An 11605-nucleotide genomic window follows, 5' to 3' on the forward strand; every position below is an offset into this window, starting at 1 on the left:
ACCGAATTTCACTGACCATCGATAAAATAAACAGTAAAAAGGCTGAAGTACTCGGGCCACCCTGTCCTTCGTGGCCTGCCAGTGGTGCCTCGCAAACCCACACTTCACACCAACACGTTTCACAAAGACTCAGAAGTCGCGTCACTCAAAAAGCTCGGGCAGTACCTGAATTGCACGACATGGAAGGGACGCACACCGCTGCCGATGCAATACACCTGCCAGTACTCAAAACTGCACCACCTCCCAGCCCGGCAGCTCGAAGAGACCTTACACGCAGGTTTACATATACCAAGACCCCGCGAAGGGTTGCCAAGGTCTGCCTGCCGCTCTCCTCACTCGTTACAAGATATAATTCCCTTCCAGCTGCAGATTTCCATGTAGGCTTTCAGTACACGAGTTCCAGGCGACGCGTGGACAGACAGACAAACATGAGCAGCTTCTAGACCCAGTGTTGTTCTGCCTGGCCTACACACCACAAGAAATCGCTGGGATGGAATGGATGTTACAGATGAGGAACTTAATTACAGTGACTTGTGGAAGGAAATGTTATTCTTTAAGGCTTGCATGTGGAGTTTATTGCTACGACCATCTAACCTAAAATGTAACGCTGGAAGTGACAAACACGACTCTAATAAATCTGTTGGAAGGAAAGGAGCCTCTTTTTGCCATACTTGAGAAATTTCCGTCGTGGTAAATGTATAAAATAAAATATGCACTTAAGAGTAGCTTGCTTACACGCACAAAACAAGTGCCTCATGGTTCAGTCAGTTAACGCTAGCCTTTTCAATCTGCTCAGTTCAAACTCTGGTCACGTCCACCTCCCTCATCAAAAAAGTAATAAATAAAAATAAAACATATACTTACGTACCAAAAATGAGCCCTGGAAATAAAACTAACGCAATAAATAAAGAAAACACAAACTTCTTCTCACTTTGCCAGGAATGTGGCTCAGATTTCTATCCAGAGGAATTGAAGAAGAAAAGAAAATGTTTGCCTAAGACTCCCTAGCTTGTAAAGACACGCTCTGGGATGAATCTGCCGCTATACATTAACAAAACACACCCTTTTCTATTCCATGAAACGAAGCCTTCACCTTGAACGTGGCTCAGATTAGTGTCCTCCAAAGTTTGGCGAGAGAAAAATGAAATATTTCCTTAAATACTGATAAAACTTTTCCTAATGAACATGGTTTGCAATCTGCCCACAACAATTCCGATAATCAAAGAAAAAAAAAACGTAAAATCTACATCAGAGAAGGATTTGCATTGCCACATTACAAGGCAGAGATAAGGAATTCTAACCCTTCCTTAGTTTTCTGGAACGTGGTTGAAAATAGTCAAGAAGAATTAAGAAAACGAGAATACATCACTTAAACTCACTAACTTACACAACAAAAGGAATCACATTAGTATAAGAAACCCACAATTAAGTCATGTATTCGTTGGTCCTCACTTTTCAGGGAAGTGGCCGAGATTCTGTCGAGATGAAATAAAAAGAACAAAAGGCCAACGATAAAGAACTGACTCTTCCCGCCTCACACTCCAGGCACGTGGTGAAATTCTGTCTTAAAGACCTTACAAAAACAATACTTAAGTCACACACCACAAGGAATCGTATTACCAAAACAAAAGCTTCAGGTAAAGAGTACTCCTCTCCTTCACTTTTCTGTACCATGCTTCAAATTCCCTCGAAAGAAAAAAACAAGGAATCGTATTACCAAAACAAAAGCTTCAGGTAAAGAGTACTCCTCTCCTTCACTTTTCTGTACCATGCTACAAATTCCCTCGAAAGAAAGAAAGAAAAAAAAAAGAAATAAATAAATATCATATATATATATATATATATATATATATATATATATATATATATATATATATATATATATATATATATATATATATATATATATATATATATATATATATATATATATATATATATATATATATATATATATATATATATATATATATATATATATATATATATATATATATATATATATATATATATATCAGCTTAAGACACACATACCAGATGGAATGGTATTATTAAAGCAAAGTAGAAGATGTGTACTGAAGACTATTAACGTTACATCGCAGAACAAATCACATCACCAGAGCAAAGTTTAAAGGTAAACAAGACACAGGCCTCCCCGCTCTGAAGGACGTGCTTGAAATTTCTCCCCTGAGGAATTACGAAAACGAGAAAATGTCAGTTTGAGATTATCGAACCAAGGAAACAGAAGGAATCGTAGGAGTAAAACAAAGGACAGAGAGAAGTAATCCTGTTTTCTCACTTCTCAAGAACATGTTTGAGATTTATGTCGTAAAGAACTTTCAAAGTGAGAAAAAATATTTCGTGGAAACTACTGAAGTTACGGCAGAAGGAATGGTATCAGTACAACAAAGGCTAGGGATACAGACTATTCATCCCTCCTCACTGTGAAGGAACGTGGCTAAGATTATGTGCTGAACAATATAAAAAGCCCCTCCAAAAATATCTGTTAAACATTACTATATTTACTTAGCACAGGGATTCGTATTAATGAAACAAAAACTGAAGGTACAGAATTGACTCGTTTTTCATCACTTTACAGAAAAAATGTTTTTAGAATTGTGTAGAATTAAGACACGAGAATATATCAATTTAACACTTCCTGACCCACGAAGCAGAATGAATATTAATAGTAGAACAAAGGCTATAGAAAAAAAAGACTCTGCCCTCAGTTTCCTGCAACCTGCCTTTAAGACCTGCCGTGGAGACCTTAGAAAACGAGGACTGCAAGTTGGAGTGAAATCTTTACTGGTTTATATATATATATATATATATATATATATATATATATATATATATATATATATATATATATATATATATATATATATATATATATATATATATATATATATATATATATATATATATATATTACAGTCAGAGCCCGAAATCAGCCAAAACTAGTTTCAACTAGTCAGAACTAGTAGTATAATTTATTGTTTGTAAAAACTAGTATTACCTAGACAAAACTAGTTTCTTAACATAAAGGCTCGGTAAAACACGAAATGTATTTTACACCTAGTTTTACCTACACACTTCAGTCAAAACTAGTTTTAACAATTGTTAAGTTTGGGAAAACTAGGTTAGACTAAAAGTGAAACTGGTGTAGTGCCGGGGAAAACATTTCTATGTATAAGTAGCATTAGGGAGTGGAGTGAACCATGTGGGGACCATAAGGGTGAGACTCGCCTGACAAACACCGGAAGTGAGGACGCTGGCTTGTCAGTTTTTGTATGTTTCAGTCCGCTGTCCTCCTGCATTGACACAGGTTAGTACGTGTGTTGTCCTCTGATATCAGATTATTGCATTGCCGTTTACCTTAATTGTTATTTCTTTGTTAGATGTTACTGAGTCATAGTTTGTAGGGTGGGGGAAGGGGGGGAGGATTCATTCTCATTTAGCTGGTTCACTGATTTACTTCACCTTTCAGTTGTTCGTGAGCCACCAATACAACAAGATGGCAGCTTGGAGCTCACCTGACCATCCTGAACACCCTCTTGACCGCCCTCCTAACCAGGCAGCTGACACTGAATGGGAGACTATGTTTTTACAGACCATACTGAAGTGGGACGTGCAACAAGAACCACACTACAACATACTTACTGCAGAAAAATACGGTTCACTGTTGCAGGAGGTAAAGGAGGCTAAAACTGCTAAGAAGAAAACGTCTCTACAGTACAGAAGACTGAAGCGGTTTGATGTCATTGAAATTGGTGGTGTTCAAAAATTGATTGCAAGTAGCAAAAATGACCAAGTTCGTTATTACGTTCCTGCTCCCGAGATTTTTGAAGTCATTAAGACATCTCATGTAGCAATCGGTCATGGTGGTCGAGATAGACTGAAATGTGAAATTAAAAGGAAATATGCAAATGTGACAGCCGATATGATAAAACTCTTCTTGACCATGTGTGAAGTGTGCCAAAGTAAGAAAAATAAAAGAGGACTTGTTTCCAAACCAATCTTACACTCAGAGCTAAATAGTCGGTGTCAAGTGGACTTAATTGATATGCAGACACAAGCAGATGGAAAATATAAATTCATAATGGTTTATCAAGATCATTTAACTAAATTTGTGATACTACGTGCATTGCAATGTAAACGTGCTGAAGAAGTTGCTTATCACCTTGTTGATATTTTTTTAACCCTGTATTTTACAGAGTGATAACGGAAGAGAATTTGTAAATAGTGTTATAACGTCCTTAGCTTCTTTGTGGCCAGAGTTGAAAATTGTGCATGGAAAACCAAGACATAGTCAAAGTCAAGGGTCTGTGGAACGGGCAAATCAAGATATTGAAAATATGTTAAGTGGATGGATGAAAGACAATGATACAGCAAGGTGGTACGAAGGATTACGCTTTGTACAATTTATGAAGAACAGAGCCCATCATTCTGGTATAAATCGAAGCCCATACAAAGCAATGTTTGGTGTAGAACCAAGGGTTGGCCTTGCAACAACATGCATTCCACGAGAATTGATTAAAGTTGTAAATAATGAGGAGGATTTGGAGAAGATAATTGCACATGTAAACAAGGACACTGTTGGGGAATCTAATGTTGCTTTGCAGATGACAAATCAAGATGACATAAATTCACGATCTAGTAATAGAAGTGAAGTGTTTTCGTGTTGTGTGTGTGAAATGGAAATAAGTGAAGGTCACTACTGCTCGAAGTGTGGCTCACATATTCACGAATCTTGTGGAATAAACGTTGAGAGCGGCAAGGATGGCTTTGGATCTAATGTTATATGTTTAAACTGTAATTCTGAAGCACAAACATCACATGATAGGCAAGTAGCTAGTACTAGTTTGAAAAAGCAGGCAAAAAGAATGAAGACAGTATCTGATGCGTCTCACCCTCCAGCAAGTGTGGGACAAAATGTCACTGTACCAATTCCAGATGTTGACAAGGGAAAAGGAGATTTGCGGAATATCATTGCAGTTGTTTTAAACAGAAGTGAGGATGAATTGTATAAGTTAGGTACTAGAGACGGCATTCTTAAGAAATTGTATAGTCGGTCTGAATTTGATGTGTGTAAACAGTTATTCCTAGATGTGAAAGATATACCTACCGACAAAAAAATATCTTTAAGAAGTGCAGCAACTAGTTCAAGTGTGGGAACAGGCCAAGGATTCTTTAGATGTCATTGTACAAAACATTGTGCAACCAACATTAGCAAATGTAAAAAAAAATAAAGTCCTTTGTAATTCAAAGTGTCACAATAGTATGTCATGTAAAAACAAATAATGAATATCTTTGTAACTTCAATTACTAGCGCTTTGTCTTGGGTCTGACACAGTTTGTTTTATTGAAGAGTATGAGATGCGTTTCATTATTATTGTGTTTTATTTTAATTAAGTTGGAATTATAAATTGATAATTGTTTTAATGAATTTTAATACATTTCGTTAAAAATAAATTGTGACAATTTGGCAGAGATTTTTTTTCCTATATGTTATCAAAGGTACCGCTACATAATTTTGATAGGAATAAAAGCATGTTTATCATTGCATGTCCGATTAAACATTTGTTACTACACTTAGTGTGGGAAATATATTCCCACATATGTTAATAGACCAATAAACGTTTCAGCCACCTAAAAAGGTACTAAAATGAGCTACAAACACAAACAAATTATGTTTGAGTTCCCCAAAAATGGTACTCAAATGAGCAATGGTACTCAAACGAGTGGTCATATCCCTCACCTACTTTTGACATTCAGTACCGTTGTTGAATCTAGTTTTACCTTACACGATCAGATAAAACTAGATTTAACTAGTTAAACTTTAATATTTCTAGTTATATCAAACACATTAAGGTATAACTAGTTTTGCCTAGGTAATACTAGTTGTTCACCAACACATTGAAAATACCTAGTTAAAACTAGTTTTGACTGATTCCGGGTTTTGATTGTAATATATATATATATATATATATATATATATATATATATATATATATATATATATATATATATATATATATATATATATATATATATATATATATATATATATATATATATATATATATATATTTTTTTTTTTTTTTTTTATGTAGGGAGGACACTGGCCAAGGGCAACAAAAATCTTGATTGAGTCATGCTTTGTTCGACCGCCGTTTACCCGCGCTTGGTGACCAAGCAGCCGATAGCAGGCGGCCAGGACAACCCCTTTGGAGGGGACGACAGGGTAGCGGGCTAAAGCCAGCACTACTCACACCTACCGTCTTCAACGGCACAGGTGATGCGAAACCTACCTGCCGAAGTCGCCCCCGACAGGATTCCGGTTCTGAGGACGCCACCCTCAGCCAGGCGGTTGGCTATCTGCTTTACTAGACCCGCCGCAGCACGAAACACCAATTCACAGACTGCGAGCTCTGCTAGGACGCCCTTGATCCGAAGGACGGACACAGAGGCTCTATGCCCGCCCCTCGGACCCGGGGGGGACTGGTACCGCATCCGCACCGTGTACCCCATTATCAAAGCCATGAACCCGCTGGTATTTGAAGGCAGGAAGAGCGCTACCCCCCCACCAGCGGGCCGTCATCCCGGAAACGCCAGAGTGACTACCGCTGTCGAGGGTAAGTGGGTTTGACCCACCGACTCGGCAAATCACCCTGACGGCCCCCACCCCAACGAGATAGAGAACTCCAAGGAGCAGAAGGACTCCGGATCAGTGAAGCTGTTCTAGGCTCCGAAGCCTGGCGGAACCCCATTACTCTATGAACGTTCATTGAGAAGGGAGGATGGAATATTTTGTCCAACTCCCCGCCTCACATTCATCTCGCGGGGAAGCACTTTAGCCGTCGGCCCAATCCTTTAGGCTTGTTCCTACGTTTCCAGCGGGCGCCACTAGGAGGCAGACTTCCTCAGTAACTAAGTCTCAAGGAGGGTTTTCACGTCACTCGGGAAGTCACGGCATGACACCATCCCGGGACCTCCAGAAGTCATACTTAACACATATATATATATATATATATATATATATATATATATATATATATATATATATATATATATATATATATATATATATATATATATATATATATATATATATATATATATATATATATATATATATATATTATTGTTCTTTTTTTATTAATATTATCATTTAAGAGCTCGTGACGAGGACAACAAACACTACAATGTTCCTTGAAGACTGTGAGTGAGAGGGAAGAGGTTGAATTTATTTTTGTATTTATGCAGTGAAACCTCGTGAAAGAAAAAAAAACTCTCAAGACGCCAGAGTGTGGGAGTCTATAGGCAAGTCCAACAATTTAATCCAAATGTGAAGCAAAAGGTTTTATTCTCATGAGGTTCTCTGGTCTATTCCAGTTCGTTTGGTCTCCTTATGAAGGGCGTTGGCAAACATTTCTTCCTCTCACTTTCTTAACACTAGGTGGACACTTTACTGGAAGTTACCAATTTTCCCGCACGATAGTATTCATGATCGAAGCGCCCCCGCGGTGCAGTGACCAGCGCCTCACTGCATCAATGATTCTAAGTGAGTTATGACGCCGCAACATCCACGTGAAGGTGACGAAAAAGGTTTCCATGATCGAACGCGTAACCTTCAGACTGCAACACGAACGACGTACCACAGAGCCTACCAGAGAGAGAGAGAGAGAGAGAGAGAGAGAGAGAGAGAGAGAGAGCAATGAGAAGTTATATAGGTAGATAACAGACATATAAATAGATTGATGAAATTAGACCAGCAGATGCATATAGATAGATAGAGAGATACATAGATATATGCAGAGAAAGAAAAACACAGATAGATACAGAACAAAACTGAGGTAAATAGAAAAAAAAATACATTGATGTATCGGCACAAAGACTAATGAACAGGTAGACAGACTGACAGACAGACAACCAGCTAACACCCGCTAACCTAATCCCACCTCTAGCATAACTGAGATGCTTCATATTCACGTTATCCAAATTAGTCAATGTAAATACCTAAAGGCCAATTCTGCTGCTGCTTCCTTACCTCCTCGTGGACACACACACACACACACACACACACACACAGACAAGGTAATGACTCGTGCAATTACGTGGCCTGCGGGGGTCGTTACTACTAAAGCTGGGGAGTGGAGAAACTGGGGGTCGGGTGGCAAGGTAAGCAGGAGAGAGGAGGCGAGGCTAGAAAGACAGGGTTGTGGAGGTTAGACTGAGGAGGTGAGGCTAGGGAAGGCTGGGAAGGTGAGGCTGGGGAGGCGAAACTAGGAACAGGAAGCTGGAAAGATGGGGCTGGGGAGGTGAGACTAGGGGAGGTAAGGCTGGGGGGAGGCTGGGTTGGGGTGGGGCTGGTGGGGGTAAAGATGAACCCATGGCAACAAGTCACTCTCAATTTAATGAGATGAACAGTAATTCTACTAAAGAGTGTTGATTCACCTCAGTTCTCTCACTCTTGGCTCCACACATGATTCCTCGTGTGAATGAGTTGATGAAGTGGAGTGAGTTGATGTGGTGGAGGTGAAGGATGTGGTGACGAGGGAAAGGCAGTGGATGATGGTTATGAAAGTGATGGACGAACAACCAGCGACAAGGGAGTGGAAGATAACATCGGAGTGGTAGAAGGTGGAACGGCAGAGGATGTGCTGGTGGTCAGAAATACAACAATGGTTAATGTTTACGATGATTCCTGATTGCAGACATTACGGTAAACATTCCAGAAACAAGTGTAATATACCAAGGAATGTTGTGACAGCGGCGGGATGCGTGGTGACTGGTGAGGGGCAGAGACGCCTAAACAGTAGGCGCACCGCCCACTCTCGCCAACACTCAAGCCTATTTTCGTGTCCCTCAGCCTTACAAGCTCCCATTTCGAGCACCATTCCTTTAGATTCATGGCACTGGAAACACTTACATCCTAGATAGTCATATGAAATACAAAAACTAGTAAATATGCAAAATTAAGAAAATGTTAGTTATTAATGGTCTGCCAACTGATTCTTCAACCGTTTGCTTCCTACCAGCCAAGCGAGGCATGACACACCAGTTTCACTAGCAGTGTATGTCCAAATACACTCATTACCAGGTTAACATACCTGCTGACCACTGTGGACAGGCTTTGGGAGAGTTTTGGTTCACCTAAAGCCCAAAAAAGCGTTCAAGAAAACACAAGACTCACGCGTACACCACAACAAAGCTGACGCCACTGACCACTGACTGACTGGCTCAAGTGAGTCGCGGAGCTTCTCTTCCTTGTCTCGAAGCCGCTCGGGACTTCGGCGGCACTGTCAAATATAAAACAACACGGTAAGATGTGCAGAATGCTTTAAAAGCTTCAAAATATGTATGAATAATGCATTTCGGTACAATATTAGTAACATTCTACACTACAACTGCATTTCTTCATAATCTGGCACCTTTTTTATATCCTTTTCATATTGCAATGGACTCACTTTCTGCTTGTAAGAAGGAAGAGCGAGAGTACAGAGCAAGGTTAGGGAATTGAGCCTGGAGGACCCGAAAACCCTTTGCAGCATCATATAACTGAACACTGGCCAGTAACACAAAATACCGGGGCCACAGTTCGGATTTGGTGTTCTATAAGTACTTTCCCTACGCATTTCACACAGAGAGGACAATAATGGGTGTCTTGAAGAGTGTGTCCATAATGGTGATGCTGCAGCTCACGTCATGCATTACCATTAACAAAAAATAAGTAAATAATAAAATAAAAAAAAAGAAAGAAAGAGACCAAATTAATCATCATTGGGCTCTTATGAGAGAACCATTTTCTTTCAGTAACCCGCGGTGGTTTTACTAAGTAAACATTAAACTACCTACACTTGGGAAGCTTCACTAAACGTTGTCCCCACTCTGGTGGGCATTGCTTGAACAACGATAGTGTAAATCTTTGGGGAGCTTTACTAAATATTCAGTGCCCATTTATGTGAGTATTGCTTCAAAGATTATAGTGTAAATTTCAGAAAGAAGACAAGCAGACCCTACACCTTAGAGACACAAACCCACACCAGACAAATAAGTAAATAAATAAAATAAATAAATAAACAAACAGATAAATGAATGAATAAATAAATCAATCAATAAAAAGACAAAGAATCTTCATACTCATCCTTCATAACTCTCCAGTCGCTTCATTCCAGTCTCCCGCACTTTCCTCCTCGCGTCGTCTGGCTGAAATGAATGGAGGTGAAGACGAGAGCTTGTGTAATGTGGAGCGTGTCTGGTGTGCTCAATTTTCCTGACCTTTAAGCAAGTATTGGATTATTCTGACACACACCGGATGCTCACCTATTTACGTCCCCCGGACTATCACCTTACGACCCAGAAAGGTTCTGCTGCATCTGATGGCCTCGGGTCCTCTACTGACCAGCGCGATGGGGCCACTGAGTGCTGGATGGTTTTGACTCTCTACTGTTTAGACTTGCGTTTGTACTGCATCCCTTGTATCATGGAGCCTAAAGAGGACAAAATTAGCCTCTTATTCTCTCTTCCTTTGTTTCAAGTCAGGAAAAGTCCCTACAATGCTGCACAGTTTTTACAACATATTTATTTAGCTATGCGTTTGTACTGCAGTTCCTTTTATAATGTAGCCTAAAGAGGACAAAACTAGCCTCTTATTCTCTCTCTTCCTCTGTTTCAAGGCAGGAAAAGTCCCATCGAGGCGAACAGGGAACTGAAAAATTGCAACTGAAAATATTAACATGAACCCTCCCCTAAAATAAATAAATAAATAAATAAATACATAAATAAATAAACTGCAGGAGAAAATATGAACTTGAGAAAAAAAATAAATAAATTGTGGAAAATACAGGAAAGAAGTGTGTATATCAATGACAACAACAATAAAAAAAAGAGGGAAAAAATGATAAAAATTAATATCTGGATGGAAGAAATTAAAGCAAAAACAAAATAGATATGTATACAAATGGAAACAACATTGGAAGGGAAAATAAATAAAGGGAAGGAAAAAAATCACGACGAGGTTGAAGCTGTTAAATTTACATTCTTTAGAGAGACGTAGGTGAAGAGGGGACCTGATAGAAGTGTTTAAGTGGTATAAGGGTTATAACAAGGGGGATGTAGGCAAAATTCTTAGGATCAGCAACCAGGGTAGAACAAGAAATAACGAGTTCAAGCTTGAAAAATTTAGGTTCAGGAAGGATAGGAAAAAATTGGTTCTCAAATAGAGTGGTAGATGAGTGGAACGGACTCAGTAATCATGTTGTTAGTGGTAGGACACTAGAGAGCTTTAAGAGAAGATTAGACAAGTTTATGGATGGGGATAATAGATGGAAATAGGTAGGTATATTTCATATAAGGATTGCCACGTGTAAGCCTCGTCGCTTCTTGCAGCTTCCCTTATTTCTTATGTTCTTATGTTCTTATGATAGAAAATTAAAGGAAATACAGACACAAACGACGACAAATAAAGGAAAAATAATGATAACAAGAAATAAAAAAAAAACTTAAAAAAATTACCAACACAAAGTAAAATATAACAACATTCATGACACAATAATAATAATAACAATAAAAAGTCAATTGACGTCATTCGAATTGTGAA

The 11605-nt window shown here is 38.9% G+C and overlaps 1 long non-coding RNA gene across 1 annotated transcript in view; it reads right to left on the reverse strand.

Moving 5' to 3' along the window:
* LOC135099492 (uncharacterized) overlaps positions 1–9227 on the reverse strand; it is a 23330-nt gene extending 14103 nt beyond the window's left edge. The window contains exon 1 of the long non-coding RNA XR_010268029.1: positions 9117–9227. This is a non-coding gene — a long non-coding RNA (uncharacterized LOC135099492). The remainder of the gene's footprint in view (positions 1–9116) is intronic.
* Between the last annotated feature and the right edge of the window lie 2378 nt (positions 9228–11605).

This window comes from Scylla paramamosain, unplaced genomic scaffold (assembly GCF_035594125.1).
Source record: "Scylla paramamosain isolate STU-SP2022 unplaced genomic scaffold, ASM3559412v1 Contig135, whole genome shotgun sequence".
Classification (NCBI taxonomy): Eukaryota; Metazoa; Arthropoda; class Malacostraca; order Decapoda; family Portunidae; genus Scylla; species Scylla paramamosain.